The sequence below is a fragment of the Talpa europaea genome (genome assembly GCF_964194135.1).
Source record: "Talpa europaea genome assembly, chromosome: 1".
Classification (NCBI taxonomy): domain Eukaryota; kingdom Metazoa; phylum Chordata; class Mammalia; order Eulipotyphla; family Talpidae; genus Talpa; species Talpa europaea.
In genome coordinates, this window is record NC_140073.1 from 123905698 (window position 1) to 123929880 (window position 24183).

The following is a 24183-nucleotide window of genomic DNA, read 5'->3' on the forward strand; positions in this document are numbered from 1 at the left end:
CTGGTTTAGGCTGGCTTGACTAGGGCAAAGACAGCTTGAAAATGTTGAGCCCAATAGCTATTAATGATGGACAGCGTTTTAGGAACACTGTAGTGTAATTTTCGAGAGTATCTACTTAAAGAAGGCCTGGTCCTAAGAGGTAGAACTGTATGGCTGGGTAAAATGCCTCTCCATATGGTTTCTATTTGGAAAGAGATAACTGACATTTGAACAGTTCTTTCAGTTTGTTCAGATCACTTCTAATTGCTTCTAACAATAGCAAACAGAGTCATTCTTATTTTGAAAAAGTGACAGAAGCAGTCTTATAAGATGGTATTTCCCTGTATCTGGTAAACATCATATTTGATCCTAGATATGCTGATGTCTGCACAGTGTTGTTTTCAAATTTAAGAAAATATTTTAAACAGCTCATACAGTCAAGGGTGTGTGTTTCAGATAGTGGCAGGAGTTCTGTACAATGTGCAATAGACATTCAAGATCCTTTTCAAAAGTTTTATTTATAATAAACATTTGTGTGAGGGGAGATTGGACAGGGTTCATATTTTAGTCAAGGATGAAAATTAAATTTGTTAATTTGTAGGACTTTTTTCAAATTTCCAATGAGGATTCATTTTGGAAACTGCATTTTAAACTTTGGAATCAAATTGTTTCTTATTTGGGAGGATAATGTATATACATTGGTATGTTAATAAAACTGTTCTAATTTGGTGCCATTTACTGAATCACAACTGTATTTTTGTATTTCAAGCTATTTTCTGATGTCATGTATTGTCACACAGAAAAACTTTACAATCCAAACATTATATGTTCTCTGTGTAATTGAATTTCTCTTATCTTTTATAAACCAGATACATTCATTGAAAATATTTTCTGGGGGTTTTCTTTTGATTTTGTACTTAAAAACAATTGCGTCCATAAAGCAATCTCAGAAGTTTTTGTGTTTTTTTGGTGCAGATAGAGGTTACAATCACTTGCTTTCAGTCATCTCCAACATGTTTCTAAAGTGGTAGATGGACAACTCCTGAAATAGGTGAGTAGAAATTTGGAATGAAGATATGTTTTTAAAGTGCTTTTAAACATATGTATGTAGCATTCTTATTGTTCAGTATACAAATAAGCATAAAAATTACACAATTCAAATTCTTTGACAATTCAGTCTCCATTCCATCAGCTACCCATATGCTCATTTCTCATGTCCCTCAGCCCCAAAGTTAACCATCACTAATGCAACCTAAAGTTGCATTACTTTGTGCATATGCTTGCATTACAAAACAAAAAACAGATTCTTCCTGATTTAGTAAACAAAAGCTAGCATAGGGGCCTCCCCAGTGGCGCAGCGGTTGAGCGCTGGGTTGCGAAGCTGCCCGCGGCCTCTGAGGCACCAGTTTGATCCCCGGCTGCTCCCCGGACACCGGAGGAGGGTCCCACATGGCGCGCAGACCTCTCCTGCCGCCCGCTGCTCCCCTCAGCAGTGTACTTCGGTCCTTCTGCCTGCTCTGCTCCCCGCTCTGGCTCTGGTGAATTCTCTCACCCTCCTGCGCTTCTGACTGTACCCAGTGCATGTATAAACAAAACAAACAAACAAATAAATAAATAAAACATTCCTCTATTAAAAAAAAAAAAAAGCTAGCATATTATGGACAGTGCTTTTACTTTGCCTTTTTCACATAGCAGGAGGCCGTGAAGCGCTTCATTCTCTCACAGTGGCATAGCTTTCCCTCTGCACATGGCCTCACCTGTATTTAAGCAAGTCCCTTACTGATCATCACTGGATTGTTTCCTGAATGGAAGTTTAAGCCCAGGATGGAGAGGACCAGTTTTCTATGCATCTACTTGTTAAATTTTTCCAAATACATTCTTTGCAGATTGTTTATTGTGATAATTAGCAAAAATAGCATTTGGCAACAATATATTCTCCAAAGTTGCTAACCGGCATAGAAGCCATCTAGTCTCACACTTCATGGTAGGTGTTCTTCAAAGATTTAAAAACACTCTACAGAGTTATTGTAGGTGAGAGTATTTTTGCCTGTACATTCATCACTTATAGACTGATCAGTGCATCTGTAATAATTTCTAGTCATGAAGTTCACTCTAGGTAGGTGACTTGACTTAATACAAGTGGCTTTCTGAGCTTTGGCAGGAAAGCTTTCTATGTGAAATTTGCCTCCCTAGAGTTGCCTATGCTAAGCTAACAGAAAGAGAGCATCCTTGAACCATATAATTGAAACTGAGTTCTTAGTGTTTTGAATGTATATAGTGATGCCTCTTTTCCCACAAGGAGAAAGCTAGAGATTCAGAAAAATGTACTTGCTAAGAGCAATTGTTTAGAGACTTTGAGCTTAGAAATAGAATATTAAACTCTATTCTAAATTCTGATGTAAGGTTTGACTGCCCCTCAGAGAAATTGAAACCATTTTCTTCTTGGGAGCCCTTCACATCTGCCATTGGGGATAGCAGTGTTAACTTGACCACACTAGAAACAAGGGGCGAGCCGCCAGCCCCTAGGGATACTTGATAGGCCAAAATCAACCCTGGTTAAACCACTGGGAAAGCTTGTTTTTAAATACATATATATACCATATTTTTTTCTATATACCATATTCTTGACCAACTGAATCAGAATTTCCAGCATAGAGTTTGAAAATAGATAATGTAAGGAAATCTCCATGTGACCAGACATATTAAAGTTTGAGAAATGAGAAAATATATTAGTTTCTCTCTACAGCTACATAGCAATGTGTGCTAATAAGTCTTCAGGCAGCAATTCTGATGCACACCAGATGAGAGGAGTCTAGAACTTATCGAGCTTCACACGACGTTGTTGTCCAGAACTGCCAGTGCTGCCCACCAGTGCCCTGATACTTCCTTATCCTTGAGTTTCTGTCTTTGCTGCAATGGAGATTAAAGCACAGTAGCATTCCAGAATTCTACAACTACACAACTTCTTCCCAGCCAGCACTTGGTTGCCCAGCCCTAGGAGTCACTTGTAGTCTAGACTAACAGATGTTCATGAAAAACTTGAACAGGTAATCAGAACCAAAAACCAGACCATAATTGTTGCCAAGTTTGCAGTATGGTTAATAGAGTTACTCTTGACTTCTACTAATAGTTACTAATAGACTGTATTTCACATTCTTAGAATAGTATCTTGGACCCAATACTCTAGATGTAAGACCTTCAGCTCCTATTTTAAATAATACCTTTGTTCATACCTCAGAGGTTATAGGTTTATAATGGCAAAGCACCAGGGCCAAGACTTCTGAGAACCATAGACACACCCTCAATATCAAGAATGTCACTGAAGTCTAAGGGAATAAACTTTTATTATGCCATTTCAATTAATAGGCTGATTGAGAACTTTCAAGTTCATGTAATTGAGTAAAGTATGATAATTAGTGCATGGTTTTATATTCTTTTAGGCTAAATAGAATAGACAACAGCATTTTTTTTCTTATATGCTATTTTTCTTACAACAAGTAAGGTATTTAAGTCCTAAAATACTCAACCAATAAGCATTCTTTGTTAAATGGATATGTTGCTGGAGAAGGATTTAATCAAAATTCCTTGATGTGTCTATTCACTTCTTATCAGAATGCATTGTAATCAGAACCTTTGTATTTAATGTGGGCATTGTTTTTCTATTAAAACTGCTTCCCTCAATGGGCCTCCCCTGGTGGCGCAGCGGTTGAGCGCTGGGCTGTGAGGCTGCCTGCAGCCTCTGCAGCACCGGTTCGTTCCCGGGGCTGCCGCCGATGAGGGCCCCACAAAAAAAAAAAACAACCAGCTTCCCTCAAATTCATTAAAACAATCAGGTGCAGGGCAGGTAGAAGGGAAGAGAATGATAGTTTTGCTCTTTTCCTCTGGGTAAGAAAAACAACTGTGAGGTTCATTGTCCATTTGAAGATTTAATGTGGAGGAGTTAATATATTAATTTTGGAGGAGCTTTTTGGGTCTCATTTAACATTTCATTATGTGCTCTTTCATTCTTGGCTTTTTTGTTAGCTAAGCCCCAGGAAGCCTGGCTTTGACAAGCTGGCACATGCGCTCATCAGCTTCTATTCCAATAGCAATTCACTAGAAAATTAATTGTTTTGACTTGGTTTCCTCCAAATTGTGGACTTGTTTGCCTCGTTCTCTTTGGTTTGAAGAGCATTTTCAAAATCTGGAGTTAATCACAGTATAACAGAAGCCACAATATCTTCCTCATTAACTTTTTTTCTACTGACATGGTGGCCAGATCCCCTCTGCTCAGATCCATAAAATTCAAAAAAGCTTAACTTTATAACTAAGGAAAACCATCTCAGCTTCTCAGTGTTTGAAGAGGAAACTGGAAACATAATCTAATTTCATATTCATCCAAAAGTCTGGCAATACGGAAACAGCTAATTATTGCACTTAATCTTTTCTTTGAGCTATTATTGACATATGACATTGTATTAGTTTTAGATACACAACAATGATTTATGTGCATGTGAGAGGACGACCACAATAAATTTAATTAACAAATTAGCTTGCATCATCTTGCATAGACATTTTCTTTAGATGAGAACTTTTAAGATCTACTTGCTTAGATCATTTCGCTTATTTTATTATAGTCTCCTAAACATTCCTTTCTTCTCTTTCTGCTTCCTCTTCTGCCTCTTCTTCCTACAATCCTCCTCCTCTCATTTACCTACTAATGGATCTAACATTTGCTAAAGCATTTTAAAATTACATCCATACGAGAAATGTACACAAACCAGAAAATACCTATTAAATAAATTTTCCAAAGTAACTAACACCCCAAAACACCCCAAAGACAGTACCAGAGGGCCTCTGCTCAGTTATAACCCCCCAAAAAAGTTTTTTTTTTCTAGTACCATATATTTATTTTGCCCATTTTTAAAACTTCATATAAATAGAATCATACAGTATCTGTTCTTCCTCCTAGCTTTTTTTTTTTAAAGATTTATTTATTTATGCATACAAGAACTGGGGTATAGGCCAGAGATGTCGGGGGTTGAGAGGATTCAACAGAGACAGAGTAGGGAACAGAACAGGCTGACTGACTGAAGTACATTGCTGAGGGGAGCAGCAGAGCAGACAGGAAAGGTCTGCTGTGCCATGTGCGTAGCTCCCTGGCCTACCGGGGATTGAACTCCTGCTGCAGAGGCTGTGGATAGCTTCATAGTGCTGTGCTTAACCCCTTGCTCCACCAGGGAGGCCTGCTTTTTCATTCAACATTGTAATTGTGGGATTCATTTTGTTGCATAAGCCTAGTTCTTATCTGTATGACTGTATACAGCTGTATAACTCACCCATGAACAATGAAGTTGTGCCAACTTCTCTGTGGTTAAAAAGACACATGGAACTTTGGACTCTCCAAAAACATGGACTGGACATCTTATCACTACATACACAACACATATTCTCTGTGCTATGTGTTGTATATTGTATTCTTACAATAAAGTAAGCTTATCGTAGTAATACAATAAAACCTAAGAAAAAATGCTATTAAAATCATAAGGAAAAATACACTGAGTACTATACTGTACTTTTCCATACCACACATTTATGTCATCTGTTTACAAGACAATCTGTATGTAAGTGGATCCTTCCTGTTCAAATTCATGTCAGCTATACTTCCTGGAGGTAGTGTGCAATTTTGTAATTCATCTTACTTTTGCTAGACTTTTGGCTATGATGCACAGAGCTGCTACAGACATTGTTGTCAAAGTCGTTTGGTGAAATCTGCACCAGGCTTCCACTGGATATGTACCTAGGAACAGTGCTGCTGGGTGATAGGGTAGGTTATATTCAGCTTTAATAAATGCCATCAGGCTGACTTGCAGAGAACTGTACCCACCAGCAGTACGCAGGGTGGCAGTTCTCTCCATTCTTGCCACACTGTCTTCGTTCTTCTGATGACCCTTAACTTTAATTTGCATTTTCTTCTGCCTGATGAGCTCAAACACCTTTTCAGTATTGGCAATTTGCATGTTGTTTTTGTGCAGTGCAGGCTCAAGTATTTTGCCAATTTTTTCTTTTGGGCTTGAATTTATTTTTTTATTTTTCTGACTTGCAGTTATATTTTGGGTATGAGACCTTTATTAGATGTGTGACATGGCACGTACCTTACAATCTGTGATTACCTTTTTGTTCTCTTACCTGTGTTTTCTTACCTGTGTTCTCTTACCTGTGTTTTCCAATTTAGTGTAGTCCAGTTTATCAGCTCTTTCTTTAGTGTCTGGTTCCCAGTTACAGAAATATTTGCTCACCCAGAGTTGTAAAGATGCTCACCTATGTTTCCTTTTATGAGCCATACTATTTTTCTTTTTGCCTTTAGCCTTTAGCTCTTCAGTCTAGTGAAATGTGCTATTTTGGAATGGCCTGAACTAGGGAGTCAAGATTTTTTTTCACATGGCTATGGATCTGTGGACCCTTTTGTTGAAAGGGCCATCCTTGCTGCACTGCACTGCACTGTTTCTAGATTCTTTCTTCTAATAATGACTTATTCCTTTGTCTTTTTATTAATTATTCTGGCTTTGTAACATGTCAGCATAGTCATTTAGAAGTAAAATCCGTAACTCAGAGGTTCTATACTCTTGTGATAGAAGGGGTAAAGAGCATTAAAACTAATGGTGATAGTTCATCAGCATTCCAGAAATAGGAACATAAAATCAGCCCTTTAGCCACAGGAATTTGGGCCTAGACATTCCTGATGAAAACATTGGGAAAATATTGGGTTGTCGGAAAAGTCGTGACATGTTTTTTCTATGTTTTTCCAAGCAAAAATGTGTCATGACTTTTCTGACAACCCAATATTAGATGTTTCCTTGAAGTAAATTAATGATATGTGTTATTTTGGTTTTCGATGGATTCAGTGTTTCCTATCCATATTACTAATTCTCTCTATTTTAAATTTTCCATGTCTTCATAAAATTACTACTGTATAGTATATACACCCATGTGAATATTTTCTTTTGTCCTCAGGTAAAAATATCTGTTTCCCTCTCAGATTTGGTTCCTTTGTTGGGCAGAGACTGCTGAGGGTTCTCAAATTATTTAATAATCTTTTAACAGTGTTTTACAGTTGCTTATGCTGTGCAATGGTAATAGTTTATGAATGAGGCCAGATGTGCTGGAAGTGGCGTACATCTTTGTTTAGCCTTCCTGGTACTCCCACAGATTTTTGTAAGTCATTTCCTAGTAACCACCCAATCCTTTCTCCTGCATGCAGTTCTGAGCTATTTAAATTCAGACTTGCCTTCAAAGAGATTGCTGCAAACTCAGCTTTTCTGAAGTTGAGATTTTAATTGATAGGAACAACACCAAAAAGGGCATTTAATAGCATTTTTTCAGTAACTTAATGGCATTAAAGACATGCCTCTTTTTTTCATGAAAAGCAAATTAGAGGCAAAGGAAAACATGTTTAGCATTCATTTTATACAATAATAATTAATTGCCTGGAAAGGTACACCTGTCTATCAGTCAGATGGGAAGAGTAAGTTTGTCTTAGTCTGAGCAGAGTGAGATGTTGAGACATTGCATACAGAAAAATAAGAATTTTCTCAAGTTGGAAACCTGAATGAGTTCCTACCGCTACAATGAACTGCAAACTCACCTTTGTTTACTCAATAATATGATGTAGATCATGACATGGCCATTCTATTTTCTAAAAGGAGATAGTGTCATATTTAAGCAGAGTAATCATCAAAACACATTCTCTTTGATACAACCCCAAAGTTACCTGAAAATTAATTTCTTAAAGTTTGAAAGCAGCAGCTTTTAGAATAGCAGCTCTTGGAAGAAAAGACTGTAACAAATAGGACTCAGCCCTTTTTCTACTCAAATGAAACTACCTAATACTTTCTGATGGGGAAATCAGGAAGTTTCTATTTGGATGGCCAGCCCTGCCATTTTTGAGACTCAAGTTCAAAAGGGCTTTCCATTTAGTGCTGCCAAACATGCCACTTACACAGGGCAGGAGAAGAATTATCCCTGGGAGTAGATAATTATTTTGTAGAATTTGAGTGACTATAAACAAAAATAAAAAGAAGATGGTCATAGGTACCTTCATGTTTTGGCATTCTTGGAAAACACCTTCACTGCAGCTTTGACTATAAATGGGACAAAAGTTCTGTGTCTGAGTATTGTTACAATCAGCTTGGGGAGAATGAAGGTTGAGCTCCAGGAAATGGCAAAAGTTGGAATCCAGTCTTTCTGGTCATCTCGGAGGCTGTTTGGTAACAGCTGTACTGACTTCCTCGCACAAGTTGGACTTGGATCTGAAAAAGAAATGGGATCTGGTAACATTAAATGAAAAGCACTTGGGAGCTATCGCTGAAACATTCTAAAAGGGGAAGGAAATCCACCCACCAATTGGTTCTTTCTGCTGGAAAAATTAAACAAACCTGCAGATTAAGATGCTGTGTATAGCATCTTGAACTGTCCCCAAACCATACCAGATTCACAGAGTTTGAGTGAAAGAATTTAATTTACAAGTGGGGTTTGATACACATAGATGTGGATACATCACTCATTGCTCCGTCTAAAGAGGCTGTTTGGGTGGGCACATGTGGTTGATTAGGAAAATCGCTACAGGTCTGCTCTGTTAGTTCTAATTTGCCCGGAAGTCACCAATAGTTGTGTGGTTGCCAATTGCCTCCCAAACAAACCCATCTTTGAGTATTTGACCTTTGAGGCAACACCTTAGGATTTCATTACATTTCCTGCTGCAACATGGTATATTCTAGTAATGGAAATTGCTTTCAGATGGAAATTCTTCTAATTTTCAGTGATCCCCATTGCAATGCGATAAAATCACTTCATTTTCAAATAACCGCACCACCATTTTTTCTTTTCATGGAGTTAATAAAATGCTTTAAACCAAAATCAGATCTCTGAGTAAGTCATTTTGCCCTATCTTAGAATTCTCAACTGTACCAAATATGTATCGTTAGACAAAAATGTCAGTTAATGGCTTGGCACAAACCCTACGCTGTCATTCACTTGAATGTACATTGAGCATGTCTCAAAGATTGACATCATGATTTCGAATGTGGATGCTAAGGATTAAAAGTGTTAGGGAAGGAAAAACACTTTGATCTCTTCAGTGAAAAGAAGAAAGTTTCTTAACACTATGAAGAATCAAGAATGTCAATGAAACAATAGTAAGAGATTGTCATCCAGTTGGGTGGTTCCCAATGTTTTTGAATATGAAGACACCTTTTTAATTTAGTCATAAATACCTGCATGGTAGTAATCATACTTTCAGCATCTTTTGATTGGATAAGTACATGATTTTTACAAGCTCATAAGTAAATTTGGACTTTGCTAGTCATAGTATAGCTCAACGCATTTGGAAAATGACATTAAGTATGATTGCAAGTCTAACACAGTGAGCAGGTAGGACTTCATGTGGAATCATGGTCCCTTTGCAAAATCTCCAGAATTTGAGTTTGCCAATGTGTATCCTCTAACCACTTCACTTTAAAGATAAGGAAAATCAGAGTTGAGTGAGATTCAATAATCAGTCCAAGGTTTTATGGCCTCTGGCAGGACTAGTCTGCAATCCGCTTCTTTTGGTTTCACCACTCCCCACCACAAATTCCTGTCAGAGGACTGGGAGGAGATGCCCAAACTCCTGAGTGCTCATTTATGAATTTATAGTAGTAGACACTGATGGAAGATGCCACAAATAAAGAATTGTGCAAGAAAGATGGGACGCCAGCATAGAAGCCAAGCTGCAGTCCCTGGCACATAGTAGTTGTTTAGTTAAAAAAAAAGCAGATAAAAGCACAGCTTCTGTTCTATGTCCAGTCCTCTCTTCTCCCTGGCATTCTAATTCCCTTAGACACAAATGTTTCTTTGTCATTGTTTATCCAAGCTACACAATGGAATGTTCAAATTGGCTTCTTCCAAAGATGTTAACCTCAATTCACTCTCCCACCATCCATAGCTGTATATAATATGTGTTTATAGGACTTGGCCTGCAATACCTGGGGACCATCTCTGGCAGGAAACAGGCACAAGCAAATGGATACCTCTCATTTCCCAAGCAAATGTATCGGGAAGAAACCTCTCTCTTGCTTGTCCTAGGGAAAGCAATATTGATATGAACAATTAAGTTTTCCCCAGTCTTCATTTTTTTTTTCTGGTATTATGGGCATTATCTCTAAGTTAATTAAGACACTGTATTTTCCAAAACCAAATTGTGTCTTTATTATCATAAGTGCAAACTATCCTGCAGCATGAACACCTACTTTAGAAATTCATTTGCATCTCCCCCACATCCATGAAATTGTTACTTGTCCCACTGGACTCTTTCTGGAAGAACCAATAGAGATGTCCAAGGTAGAGAGCTTTGTGTCAGGAGGGGCTGGGCATAACTTCAGATAATCTTTCCTGGCCTCAGTACTCTTTCAGATAATGCAAGTCTGTCTCTCCTCTTCTGATTTCTCCCAAAGGGACGAGGAACAACAGATTCCCTCAACTGCCTGGAAAGACAGAATATTTAGATATTTTCTTTCATGTTTGTTTTTACAGACAAAATTCACTAATGCTAATGCTCACTTTGCCCTGTTAGTCCCCTTGGTTATCTCAACCGCTGTGGTCGCTCCAACTCTCAACCTCCTCAGAACAAGCACAAGGCGGTTGCCCAACTTACTGGCTTTGGGATTTGGTCATGAACCAATTCTGAGATGCTTGAAGAGGACTCGCAATTGCTTGCAATTTTCTCATAAGAAATTAGTAACTGAAGGGCCTCCCCGGTGGCGCAGTGGTTGAGCGCTGGGTTGCGAAGCTGCCCGCGGCCTCTGCAGCGCCGGTTCGATCCCCGTCTGCTCCCCGGCCACCGGAGGAGGGTCCCGCATGGCGCGCAGACCTCTCCTGCACTCCCACCCTGGCTCTGGTGAATCCTCTCACCCTCCCGTGCTTCTGACTGTACCCAGTGCTTGTATAAATAAATAAAAATAAATCTTAAAAAAAAAAAAAGAAATTAGTAACTGAAAATTAATAGTTTTGATACATTGATGAGGATTAAAAAGTCACACAGTAAAATGTATTTAAGATGAAAATTTGATTGGACATCTACTGCATAAAAAACTGTACCTGTAATTTCCACCTTGGTTCTCCGCTGAGGCAACCCTGGAGAAATCTGGCTTGAACAGAACAGCATCATGCCCCCATTGAAGGAGAAGAGGTTACATGCCCTCACGCCTTCACCTGGGCATGGTGCATGTCCCCACCTCTGGTGCCTTGCAATGACAGTGTCAGCATCCCACAGAAAAGGCAGCCACAGAACAACACACAGAATGCAGAACACACTTCAGTGCAACAACCTAACATTCTCCATTTTATGTGAAGGAGCCAATTCCAGTTAGAGAAAACTCAAAAATAAAGGTAAAATATTGGAAAGAAATTTAAAAAGTAAAATCATGAAAAGCATACTGTACAAAGCGCTAAACATTTTAGAACATGCCTAAGAAATATATGTTTGTGCTATTCTATTGGAAACAGATTTCTGTCCTTGGTGAGCATATTCTATATAGCACATGGATTTTTAGAAAGGAGATAGTTATTAGTTTTTCTGTTGCTTCCCTTTTACTTTCTAGAATCCCCCTCTAAGAAATAAATCTTTCATGGAAGAAAATCAAAATATGGTCAGATATGTTTTCTATCAACAAAAATGCCTGCAATTTCAAAAATATTTTTTCAACTAGTAAAGACTGGAATCAAGGGAAAGTGACTTTTGCATCTTAAGCATGTCCTTCAGCACTGGTGTGAATGACGCTATTAGAGTTGGGGCAGGCTGGCAGACTGTTGCCTGAGTGCCAAATGGCTCTTGAACCTACACAGCTGGTGCTCTGGACTGTAAAGGGAAATAATTGCATCTGCAGAGTTTAATTTATGCTTCATTTAAGATTTGTGGGGAATAGGCTACTACTATTTTGCTTCAAAGCCTTGGGGCTCAGATGCCAAAGAAGCAAGCTATAGAAACTCTTACTTCTTGTATTTCTAGCATTTATTCAACATGGAAAGCCTTATTTGCATTTAAATTTTAGATACAGGGTTTTTCTTGACTTAACAGTACAGTTCATAAAATTTTCATGTGCTTGTGACTGAGGGATGTTGAAAACAAATATATGTTATTCTTTGAAACCATGTGACTCAGACTCTCATGGCTGAATTGTTTTTCAAAATACAAAGTGTCCAGACTCCTCAAGTTCTGAAAGTGCTGTGTGTGCACACAGCATGTACATGCACATGAGTATACATTAAAAAAGAAGGGAAAATGTTGCTATGTGCTCTCCCTTCTTTGAACTTTAACCTCAACTTGCAAACAGGCGAATCTGCTTATCTCTGATACATCTAATCAGGAAGTACTGGAGATATTTTTATAACTATTTTGCAACATAACGTTGCATCTTTTTGTCTCAGTTGAAAACAACATGTCCTGTCTCTCAAAGATCATAACATTTGGGTTAAAATTTTTGAAAGGCAAGAGAACAAAATAAAATTCCATGATCCTGGCTTGGACTGTATCCACCATACTCGACCCAGCAAGGTCCCAGATGCCAGGCCCCTAGAGGTCACTGTCAATTCCTTCCCCGCTACTGGAAAAATGTAGCTTCCTTTTCATGCCCTCAGGAAAAACTCTCCATCGCTCCCTGTAAATGGAACTGGTGTTGGTCTGTGTGACTTTTAGCTATTCTGACAGACTGATGGGGAAGTCGGGGGAAAGAGTTGGGAGAACCAGTGGTGACACATGGAGACAAGAACATGGTCAAGCTGTGTGCAGAGAGCAGCACACAAGGCACAATTAGCAAGGCTAAGCACTGGGTCTGGCCTGGTGATGGTGAGTGTGGAAGAAAGATGGCTGCTCACCATACTCTCTGCAATGGTGTCAATTACCTCCTTATATTTTTTCTTCCAATTTGTCTCTTTAACTTCAATTATAAAAATAATTTTATTAAACCAAAACTGAATTGTCTAAATCATAAAAAGAAAGCTTCAAAAAGACTCAGCTTGGGAGATAGCATCCCATATATTTGATTGAAATTGCATTCTGCCTCCTGCTCTCCATCATTCCTCTTCTGCTTTTCCACTCTCAAAAGCTTCTCCTCCCTGGACTTCCTTCCTTTCCCCCCATGTCCTTGGCACTTCATCTCTGTCTCCTGTCAACTTGGTTCACTGCATCCCAGGAGAGTTTATTCTCATCTGTGTGCACACATTCCTATAATCGCCTTTCCTCATGCCCCTTAGCCCCTCAGTTTTCTTAGGAGAATCCTATTTCTTATTCATCATGTCATTTTGGAGCAAAAAATGTATGATGGCTAATTTTATTTTTATTTTTATTTTTATTTTTATTTTTTTTATAAATTTTATTGTTATATTCCCCATACAATTGCAGCCCCCCATTCTGACCCCAATCCCTCCCCTCCCGCCCCCGCCCCCCTAAAAGTGTCTCTGGTTCATAGTTTTTTGTTGATTTTGATTTTCACTTTCTTATAGTTATTCATTTTCCTGGTCCCTTATTTAAGTTTTCTAGATTCCTGCTATGAGTGAGACCATCCGGTATTTTTCTTTTTCTTTTTGGCTTATTTCGCTGAGCATGATCCCTTCCAGCGTGATGGCTAATTTTAAATGTTTACTTTCATTGTGAGATTCTTTCTCTTTCTTTCTTTTTTTTTTTTTTTTTTTTTGAGGTAACATTGCTTTACAACACTTTATGCCATTCATAGATCACACCTTCACAGATAAATGTTCTTATGCAACACCCATGACCAAGGTACTCATAGTTTTCCACCATAGTCCATTGTGTCCCCTCCTTAACATGTATCTGCCCCTCCCCCTCATGTAGCCTCAATCCTACAGTTAGATCTAGGTTTTTATTATTGGCTTGCTTTTATCTGACCCTTGGTTTTGTTTCTCTATATTCTACATATAAGAGAAGCCAGTATTTGTCTTTCTCCTTCTGACTTATTTCACTTTGCAATATCCCCTAAAGTTCTGCCATGTTATTGCAAATAGCAAGAATTCACATTTTTTTATAGCTGGGTGATACTCTACTCCTCTGTTCTTGGGCATTTAGGTTGTTTCCATAACTTGGCTACTGTAAATAGTGCTGCAGTGAACATAGGCGTGCACATATCCCTTCAAATTAGTGTTTTTGCATTTGGAGGTGTATACCTAGGAGTGGACTTGCTGGATCTATTTTAAATAATTTGAGAAACCTCCACACTCTTTCCCAAAGGGGCTGGACAAATCTATATTCTTAACAACAGCGTATGAGAGCTCTTTGTGCTCCACGTCCTCTACAGATCTTGTTTCTCCAATCTTTTTGACATGGGCCATTCTCACAGGTGTGAGATGATGTGTCATTATGGTTGTGATTTGCATTTCCCTGGTGACAAGTAAAAATGAGCTTTTTTTTTTTTCATGTGCCTATTTGCCTTCTGTTTATCTTCTTTGGAACAGTGTTTATTTAGCTCTTCTACCCATTTTTTGATGGGTTACTTATTTCCTCTTGTTGAGTTGCATGAATTCTTTATATATCCTGGAAATCAGTCTTTTGTTAGATGTATGATATGCAAATATTTCCTCCCATTCAGTTGGGTGTCCTTTTGTTTTATCATTGGTGAGATTCCTTTGTGATTTTCTCTCTCCTGTAAAATATTCTTCTATTCCAAGCTTCTATATAGTGATAGGCACGTGGCATGAACCCAATAACTATTTGCTACATAACTGAATAAATAAACATAAGCTATCTTAAGCACATACTATATGTCAGATACTGATTGTTATGGGTGCTGGGATATAATGACATATAAAATTTGACAAGTTCCCAGGCTCTGGATCTCACATTCTAATTGATCAATGCAACACAATACCCTCATTTAAATAAAAGAGAAAACATTTAATTGGAAGTAGACCTCATAAACAGTATAATCAATCTGCAAAACTCTTGAAAATACACAAAAGATTTTATTTTTTCATCTTTTTCTAGTTAAAACTTCTCCTGAGTGCCTGCATTCAGGTGGAAGTATTTCTTATTTTACTTAATTATTTTTCTCAAAAACTAATGTTACCTTGTATTATTTTCAGCTCTGTGTCATTTTAAGTCCTGAGGTGCTTCCACCATATTAAAATAAGAATAGGCTTTGGGGGGTGAGCATAGAAGACCAACCATATTTTGGAACAATTTTTATGGCAAAAGATATTCATGTCTCTAATAATGAACCTAAAAACTTACTCTTCAAATACATTCTGTCTCACAATGAGGAGGGATTACAGCAGGGACAGAAAAAAAAAAAAAAACAGTGAAATATTAAAAGAAGCATTACAGAGTGTTGGGAACTTTTTTTTTTTTAAAAAAAGATGTAAATATTTTATCAACTCATTTTCCCAAAAACTTCTTTAGTAAAAGGAAGAAGCTGGTCTCAACCCTGCAATGCGGGTTTAGTGCTATGTCTTCCACTCTCATGTCTCCTTCCCAGGGAAAGCCAACCAAACAAAACAGCCTTTGTTGAGGTACAAAGCCACTCACCAACTGGAAAAGGTGGCAAACATTTTCAATAAGTCATGTGAATCCTTGTTACCATTTTAAGACATAGTGTGAGAACTTCCTCCCCCCAAAAACCTAAACAAACTGTATTTGCTATGCAGAATTTCCTTTTCTTTTTTGCACACTTGCTTCCTTTCATTCACTCACATAATCATTCACCCCTCAAGTATGCACATAGAGGGATGTTGTGGAGTCTATGTGACAACATAAAAAATATGTAATACTCCTTGCTGTACTATATAAATTGCCCATGTATAGGGCCTCCCTGGTGGCGCAGCGGTTGAGTGCTGGGTTGTGAAGCTGCCCGCAGCCTCTGCAGCGCTGGTTCAATCCCCAGCCACCGGGCAAGGGTCCCACAAGGTGCGCAGACCTCTCCTGCCACCCGCTGCTCCCCCCAGCAGTGTACTTGTCAGTCTGCCTGTTCTACTCTCCGCTCTGGCTCTGGTGAATTCTCTCACCCTCCCGTGCCTCTGACTCTACTCAGTGCTTGTATAAATAAATAGATAAATATTTGAAAAAAAATTTTTTTTTAAAAATTGCCCCATGTATAAAATACACACACATTACATGTTACATTGCCTTAGCAGTTAAAGATTGAAATGAAAAGTCATAGTGGCAGTGACTTTAAATCCAGCCTAATGAAGTTGAAACTTTTGCTATGTTCTCTATCATTTATTTCATGCAATTGATTATGAGTGTAGCAAAAAGCTTATTAATATTTAAGATAATGAAGTAATGGCATATGTTCATTCAAATAGATTTAATCTTACAGTACATTTTTATTCATATTCATTTTTATTCATATTCTGCTTAAATATTATCGACTACTTTGATATAATCTTCTTAAAAATAAAATCTGTTTCCTGTTGGCCCTCCCTGGTGGTGCAAGGGGTTAAGTCTCAGCACTATCAAACTATGATCAGCCGCTGCAGCATGAGTTTGATATCCAGCTAGGGAGCTGCCCACATGGCGCAGCAGACCTCTCCTGCCTTGCCTGCTGCTCCCCTCAGCAGTGTATTTCAGTCAGTCCGCCTGTTCTGCTCCCCACTCTGTCTCTGGTGAATCCCCTCACCCCTTGCACCTCTGGGCTAAACCCCAGTTCTTGTATGCATAAATAAATAAAAAAAATCTTTAAAAATAAATGTGTTTCCTGCTATGGCAAATGCTTTCCTATGAGTCTTGTTATTATTGCTGAGAGCACCCAAATGTATATGGACTCACAGAAAGCTTCTTGTGAGAGGTCTAGTGAGGCTACCTATTGAATATAGCGGAGCCCAAGTGTTGAACAAGCATTTCCTTATAAACAGGTGCTATTTTCATGACTACTGTTTAGATAAACTAGAAATTTCTATAGGTGCTCCCAAACAAAACCAAATCTGGAATTAAGACTTGCATTTGAGGAACATAACTCAGGGACTGTTTTACTTTATTAAAGATTTTTTTCTCTTTAGGAAAGAATTTACCATGAAGCTTTTTTAGATAGCCAACATCTGTGAATATTTAATGTTGATTGATTCTCTAACTTTTCAGGATGATTGACATTGCTTAAAAGGGAGATAAAAATCTTGGGGTCCTTTTACATAATTCTCCTCTCCCACTAGATCACCCTCTTTTGGTAAAGCTATGAAAGATTTAGTGTCCCTGAATAAATGAGTGCATTTTCTTTCTTCATTTTTCCAGCCATAAGCCATTTTTTCATTACACAATGGTATAATCAACACTGCAGCCCTATAACTCTTAAAAATTTGCACCTCCTACTTGAAGCATTCTGTTCAGGGCAGGTGTTATGTTCTTGTCTGCTCAGAGGTATTGACTGAATATTTTTTCTAGACCATAACTTCTATCTCATCCCATTAGGGAAAATGCCACATAAATCACAAGTGACATCCCTGGAATGCAGCACCCTCCATCAGAAAAAGCCTGCAGTCGAAGTGAGGAGAAACACAAGTCTACAACTCAGACTTGCAGGTGGTTTCCCCTACCTCACTTCCAGTGTGGGAAGTAGGACAAAGGATGTTAGGAGCGTAGGAATCAAAGTCATACCCCCCAGACCCGAGGTGGACTGGACTGGAGCAAGCCAGATGTTTCAAGTCACATGTGGAGAAGTGTTTGTGGTTGTATTCTGTTTGAAACTGATTGTTGATACTCTCATGAGACAGCTTGTGACAAATTGTATAATAAAAACGTTAAAAATAGCATATTTATACCCTGGAAAAGCTGAGTTCCCACAATTCAGTGATCTGGGAAAATTGCTAAACTTTTTGGACACAAAGTGCTGATTCTCTTTTCTTATAACCCTTTCATTACACATAGAATTTTACATTATAGTTTTTGTTTTACTGAACTCCAAACAGTGCTTCAATTACCCCTTTAAAAAAACAATAGATAAGTCAACTTATATTTTTTGAATAAAAATATAAAATCTAAATAAAATGTACATATAATTTTTTATATACTGTATATATCAGCACTACCCAATACAAATGACAATTGCAAATGTAGTTTGCATATGAAATTTCAATTTTCTAGTAACCAAAAAGAATCAAGTGATATAATTTTAATAATATTTAACATATATATTTGATATCCATATACCTAAAATGTTATCATTTCAACATAAAATCTATGTAAAAATTTATTGAAATATTTCACTTTTTCCTTGAATTAAAGTTCAAAATTCAATATGTATTTTATATTTACAGCACATCACAATTCAAATTACCCATATTTCAAATGTTCAGTTGCCACATGTAACTAGGTTACTATGTGAGACATCAGAAGTGTATAGTATAGAAAATATTTGAATAAAATTAACAAAAAAAATCCCTTGTCTAAAAATATGTAGATATTTATCAGTGTTTCCTAGGGCCTTTAATATACAATGGAATGGCAGGATTTTCAGAGGCATAGAGCTTGGTTAAGAATGCAAGAGATGAAGAACAAGTAAAGACAGAGCAGGAAAATACTTTGTGTAGTTGTGACCAAGCTGAACTAAAGCCAGAAATGTTTGGAATATATAAGTAGTTCATAGATTTCAAACAGCACTATATGTCAGGAATATTTCTGGTGGAAAGTAACAGAAACCTGAACATTTGGATTCAAGACTGAAAAAACAAAAGGAGTGACACTAGAATTTTGGTTTTGGGTATATAGTGGGATATACACATATCAAGGTGTGAAGCTGTACTCATCTGACTTATATACAGTATTGTAAACCAATGGGAAGTCAATAAAAAATTTATATAAAAACACTTGGAATGATGTTTAAAAAATAAAGTTTAAAAAACTCTCCTTCTGTAAGGGGGAAGATATAAATCTTCTATTTATATCTTTTTTTATCACAAGGTCACTGCTAGTTGCAAGGGGCAGGAAAATCAAGTGATTTGTTTTTCTGGTCTCTGTCATAGAAGCTTGCAAAAAACAGACATTGAAAATTACTATTGGGTCAACAATTTCTGGGATCAAAAACTAAGTGCAAACAGATACAATCCTTTTCAGAGTATGTAAATATAGATATTACAAGTCAAAGCAGTTCCAAACCTCAAATAAGCCCAAGTCAGAGTACAGTCTACAAACAACTGACCAATATTCTTCAAATGTATGCAATTTATCAAAGGTGTTTAAATCCATGAATTCACAAAACTACGAAAAGTAATTGTTACTTTTGGAGGCTGATAGAAAACCAGATCTTTAGCTGGAAAATGGCAAATAGAGTTAAAGAAACAAACATTTATCCTCCCTTTCCTATATGATCTATATCACTGAACAAAGATGAATGAGGGAAATGTCTGTTGATGAAAATATCCTAACTAAAATCAAGAAAAAAAATAGAACCAGAATACACCATTTTGCAACCCATAATAAGTGGTCATAGGTATTACATATCAACAGTTTATAAAATCACAAAAAAGAGACAACCAGATATTAGGTGTCACTACAGTCTTCGAAAGGATCTCTTATATATTTGTCAAAAGGATGGAACCGGTTTGACTCCATCTCTCTGAATTAGCTTTCAATTTGCAGGAAATACAGAGAATGGCAGAGTAGATGGAGAGCGTGGTTATTTATGTGGAAAGACAGGTTGTGGCTGGGTTTGGAACACACTGAAAGGCTTCCAGGGTGACTGGTGAAATTTTAATTCACATCCATAGAAGTATTTGTCTTATAATCCAGTGAGCATGCATTTGAGTTAACGCCTCACAGAGGTCATGGATTGATTTGACATAGAAAGCTGACTTCCAGCAGACTTGGGGTTGTAACCGTCTGTGAGCAGTAGGTTTATTTTTAAAAATAAGTAAACAAAAGAGTGATAAGCTTTTTCCCTTGCTCTCCCAGAAGTGGTGAGAAAAAGTGGTAGATTCTGTCTTACAAAGCATTGCTTAATATTACCTATTTGTGATTTATTGGTGCAATAAAATTCTGTGAATCAGTTAGCACTGATTCTGTGAATCAGTTACAACACGTGTAACTTTGGATTTTTTTTATGCTACCTATGAATTCTTATCATCTAGATGGGATATTTTAGGCATGTAAGTGCTTGAACTATACACACATAGAAACAATGCCTTACATACTGAAGATAGTGACTGCTTTATAACTTTTAGTGAAAAAATTAGAGAGACATATCGAACTGCAACTTGAGTTGGCAAATAGTTAAATCCAGATTGTAGACATATGTGCTATTTGTAGATTTAAAAACAGGGAGGTCTTGATCAGCCGTGTCTCAGAATTCTGTCTTCCATGTTAATTTTCTAAATCATCTCATGGTTTGAAAGAAACTGATGACTACCAAACTTATGCCTGTAGCCCAGAACTCTCCCTTGCACTCTAGATATATATTCCAATGGTCTACTGAACAGTTCTACTTGGAAGGTTAATATACAACTCAAATTTATTATGTCCCTGAAAAAAATTCCTGCTTTCCATCTCCAGAAACTTTCTCTACCAACAGTTTTCCCATCTGAGTAAATGGCTTCTTCTTTGTTGCCTTAGTTGGCTGCCTTCTTTGTTGCCAGTTGCCTTAGTCTCAAATCACAAAATCATCTTTGATACCACTCTACCTTCTTCACCCCACGGCCAATCCTTAATTAAATCCCTTTGACTCCCTTTCCAAATATATGTAGAAATCTATTTCTTATGATATGCAGCACTACCACTGGGGACCAATTTGCCATCATATTCTTTTATTTCAATATAAGTACAAAAGGTAGATCTGTTACCAAAATTGTACAAAGAACTTCCATATACTGCTTCCCAGATTCACTAATGTTTTATGTTTTTCTTTAGCTACTTGATCATTCACTCAACTCTCTTTTCTTCCCTCTGTCAAAAACCTAAATGCAACACAATATACACAACTATATACTACACACAGCTATATACTACATATATTCTGAACCTTGTTCATTTGAGTAAAGTAGAGTCTATCTTATTCTTCAGTACTAAGGTACTCCTTTTAATTAATAAATAATGCTTTGAGACTATATAAAGATGCCATTTCTCAACCAAATTTCAAGCACTAATTTAAGCTTCCATTGATAATTTTCACATTCCACAATTCTTTCTACATTTATTAGTTGACATTTTTCTGTAAAGAAGAATTTTCTCTTCTCCCAATTTAGAAAACATTTTCCTTTTATCCACATCCCTGTGCTCTTTATTCTTTCCTGTAAATCTTTATTTTCATATGGTGTCCTTTTTCTTCATTTTGAAAAAATTCTCTTGTCATTTTGGTAGTTCAGGTCTGCTGTTAAGTAACCCCTCTCTTCTTCTGGAACTCTAAGGTCACAGATATTATACCACATATCACTTAAGATTTTTTCATCGTTAAAGAAAAACACATTTTTCTTTCTGTTCCATGGATTAGATCATTTCTATTGATCCATCTTGAAGACCACAGTGTTTTCTTAAGCTCTCTCCAATCTATTTTAAACCCATCTAGTAAAGTTTTCGCTTGAGATACTATACTTCTCAATTCTAGAAGTTTTGCCCATTTCATAGTTCCATTTTGCTGTTGAGACTCAACAATAATTTTGACTTCATTTTCCTTAAGTCCTTGAACACATTTTGTAATATCTGCCTTTAAGTTCTTTCCCATTAATTCCACTGTTTGGTCATTTGAGGGTTGACTTCTATTAATTACATTTTTTATTGACCACAAGTCACAATCTACTCTTTCTTCATATGTCTGGTAATTTGGAACTACACATTGTGAACAATATATTATAGAAACCATTTTGGATTCTGTTATACGCTTATTCTAGCAAACAGTTCACTTATCTGATCTTGAACTCCAAACTTTGCCTCCCATTTGGTGTGAGCAATAGTTACAATCGCTGGTCAGTTCTTATCTTCCTGTAGTTTTCCACTGGTCATTTTTACCCCATGTTTTTGCAGTTTAGGAGTCATGCAAGGATTTATAGGCAGATGTTCAGGCTCCAAATTCCGTGGAATTTTTGCCCCCAAGATTTCTCTACCCAATTTCCTGCTGCTCTTGTAGTCCCTAAATTTGTGCTCTTCAAAGCAATAAGACTGTTGCTTACTGAGTTCATTCAAGCTTCCCACTGTTATATCCACTGGAGCCTGTAGTCCAGTGAAAACCCACAATCTCAGTCAGCATGATTCCTTTCTCTCAAGGGTTGAATTACCTCCAGTTCTGCCTGTTTCTGGTAATTTGACATTGACTTAACACTTTTCTGAAAGTGTTTTTCCAGCGTTCATAAATGTTATCTATAAGAGGTTTAGACACACTTTATTCAGTCATTCCTGGAACTAGGCCCTGCCATCATTTCTCACCTAGAGCACAACAATGGCTACCAAATTGGCCTCCCTATTTCTACTATTCCCCTTTAGTGTGCTTTCTATCCTGTTAAAACTTAGGTCATATCAATTTACTTTTTCCTACCTCATTTCAGTCAAAGTCATATTCTTTGTATTTGCCCATAAGATCCTTAATCATCAGCCCCTCATAAGCTCTTTTTTTATGTCTTATGTTCTGCTCCAGGCACAATTGCATCCTTGATGTGCACACAGTGGACACTCCTGTCTGAGGACCTTAGTCTTAGCTTTTCTCTCTGCCTAAGAGGTTTTTCCTTCAGATATCCACCTTGAGCACGCCTTCACTTAATTCAGGTTTGGCTCAACTGTCACCTCTGAGAATCCTTCCCTGACCAAACTATTCCAAATACAGTCTCCACTTCCTCCCTACCCCCCATTGGCATTCCTCACTTTCCTGCTGCACTCTAGTTTTCTTCATAGTATTTACCACCATCTAAAATACTATCATTTTAAGAATTATATAAAATAAAATATTAAAATAAATAAATAAAAATAAAATACTATCATTTTGCTATTTCATTTATTGTCTACTTCCATGAGAAAAAAATGAACTCCTTGAGGGTAGGAGGTTTTTTTTTGTCTTTTGTTCATTGCTCTCTCTCTGGTGACATAAATATGCCTAACAGTTAAGAGATGCTCATTAGACATTTGTTCAAAGACTAAGTAAATTTGGATTTCCCTCTTTTATGTCCTTAAACCATAGATACAAATTTGATGATGAAGTTTGACTTCTATTAGGGTTTAGTCTGAGACAGGTCTGCCAATCTCTTCCTGTAAGATAAACCTATGTTCCTTTTGTCTCAGATAAGAACATCAACAATAAGCTTCATTGTACATAAAGACCTATCTAGCTTTATATGTGTATGGTAGTTTAAATGTGTATAGGCTTTGGCATTGGACAAAGAACACTCTGAATTTACCAGCATCGTGGCTTTGGGTTATTTAACACCTCTCAGTCTCAATTTTCTCATGTAGAAAGGAGGATAATGGTCAACTAGAATTACTCATTGAGGTTGGGTAAAATTGGGAGTGACAAAATAAAAATTCCAAATAGAAAAGGATTAAACAAGATATTATTTCTCTCTCATGCATATGTCTGTAGATTGGTCCAGAGTGGGTATGGCACTCCATACATTAGGGGTCCAGGAATTTTTCATCTTGAGACTGTCCATAGTAGCCTTATCTCCAAGTTCACTTGAAGGTCTAAGATGGTTGTCCTTACACCAACTACTATTGTCCACCTTGCAAGCCAATGAGGAAAACAGCAGAGTAGATAAAGAGTTTTAAAGTACACCATGAAATATTTATCTCAATAACCAGAATTTAGATAAACAGCCACATATAAGGTGATTGTAAAATGCAGTCTACCTGAAATTGTTATTACTATGGAAGAAGAGAAGAATGAATTTTAGAGGGCAAATAGTAGCATTCTTTTCCAGTTTAGTGTAAAGATTAAATGACTGTAAGATTCATGATATCTAGAAAGCACCTAAATTCATCATAATTTTCCTGCCTTTTCTCATTAAATCATGTCTTGGCTATTCTCTTGCAAGAAAACTTTCTTTAATCCTTTCCTTCTGGTTCTTATTTCTTATAGATTTCTGCTGTACTTTCTTAAACTTTCACATCAGTCTCCTCTTTTATTAGAGATCTACGTCCATTTTAAATAGGGCAGTTCCAGGTGATGTTCAGCTACAGATGCCCATTCTCGGGGTAGGCCTGCCTTCAGAATACTGGTTCTGTCCCAACAAATCATCTTGACAGCTGGCTCTCAGATAGTGTTCCTTTAAGTCCTTAAA